Below are 1,829 nucleotides of genomic sequence, written 5' to 3' on the forward strand. Positions count from 1 at the left end.
ATATCGAAACTTCTCCCTCAGCCCCTGAGGGTTCTAACAGTGACAAAGAACCTTGAGGCTTTGCAGCCAACAGCTTTGGGTTGGGAAAACAAACAGACTTTTCCTTAGGCAGAATCCCAAGGTTCAGGTTTCTTTTGACCCTGGTAGCAGTGAACTTGGACTCCCTGGCTCTTGACCAAGCCAAAGAATCCGACTTAATTTTTCAATGGCCACAACTGTCTCGTCCTGTTCCAAGTCTCTTTTTCTCTTTTTTCTTTTTTCATCTTCTCTTCCTTTCCTCTTTCCCAACTTTGCCTTTGTCTTCTAGACAGCTTTTTTTTGGTATTTTTATTTCTTCAATTTTTTATTATCAGGAGTGACTGAAATAAAAATATAATTGAGTCCCATCATTATTGTCATTATGGAAATGGCTTTAAGAGAAAACTGGTCAGATGAATATTATTGCTTCCCACTTTTCAACTGGTAAATAGTTGCCACTGATAAAACAGACAAGCCCAGAGAATCTGTCCAGAATTTTCAAGATATGGTATATTGTACAACATGCCTGTTCTTGGGGAGAACACGTAGGACATAATTATGTGTATTTCTTGATCTCATCGTACAAGACAAGCACAAAGGCGCCACCCATGCCTCTGAGAACGTTGAACCATGTGCCCTTGAAAAAAGCCTTGCTCCCTTCATCGCGCGCCATCTTCCACCAGCAGTCAAGCGTGCCTGTGTACATGATATCAGTTCCTTTGCGTCCAGACTGCATCATCATACGACGGCGAACCGTGTCAAAAGGATAGGAAGTCAGGCTAGCGACAGCAGTGACAAACTGTGCAATCATCCAGCTGATGAAGATGTGAGTATTCTTGGGATCTGGGAGCATTCCCTTTGCAGTGTCATAGATACCAAAGTAGGCAGCTCCGTAGATGATAATGCCCTGTACTGACACATTAAAGCCTTGGTACAGGCCCTTAATCCCATCAGATTTGTAGATCTTAACCAGGCAGTCACCAAGGCCTTTTTCAGATCCAGCTTTGCCCACATCAGCTGCTAGACGGGTATGGGCAAAATCAAGAGGGTACACAAAGCACAAGGATGTAGCCCCAGCGGCACCACCACCTGATGCCAGGTTCCCTGCAAAGTAGCGCCAGAACTGGGTCCTCTTGTCCACACCACCCAGAAAGATCTGCTTGTATTTATCTTTGAAGGCAAAGTTGAGAGCCTGGGTGGGGAAGTATCTGATGTCATTGGCCAGGTTCCCACGCCAGAAGTACAGGACTCCCTGTTCCTTGGGGATACGAACCACGCAGTCTATGATGCCCTTGTATTGCTTATCTGACATGATTTGCTTGCTGGCATGCTGCACCTGCAGCAGCAGCTTGACCCTCTCGATGGGTGCTACCGCCATCTTGGAGATGGCTGCGGCCACTCCACCGGCCAAGAAGTCCTTGGGGAAGGACACAGCGGCATCTGTCATGTTGAAAGCAAAAAAAGAAGAGGCAGGCGAGTGCGGGACAGGGCTGGGTTGACAACCGGCTTTGACTCCGGGGCTCTGGGCTCTAGACAGCTTCTAAGAGGTTGTTTTCTTACCAACTTATTGTCAGGCCATCTTTTGCTGGCAGTTGATCTTTTGGAGTGGACCACTAATGCAACCTTTCTTCCCCTAGGATGATGAGCAAGGAGGGCTGGCATCAGTGAAATTGAGATGTTCTCAAGTAGGCCACGTAATGACACAATTCTTAGAACCTGTTTCAATAATATCACTCATTGTTCATAAATCTCTCCTCACGAGGCTAGATGAATGGCTCATTGGTCAAGAGTAAGCACGGATTTCATAGAGA

At 46.3% G+C, this 1,829-nt stretch overlaps 1 pseudogene; it reads right to left on the minus strand.

Annotated features, from left to right (window-relative positions):
- Gm5529 (predicted pseudogene 5529) lies at window positions 316-1,545 on the minus strand (annotated as a pseudogene).

The sequence above is a fragment of the Mus musculus genome, chromosome 1 (assembly GCF_000001635.26).
Source record: "Mus musculus strain C57BL/6J chromosome 1, GRCm38.p6 C57BL/6J".
NCBI classification, from domain to species: domain Eukaryota; kingdom Metazoa; phylum Chordata; class Mammalia; order Rodentia; family Muridae; genus Mus; species Mus musculus.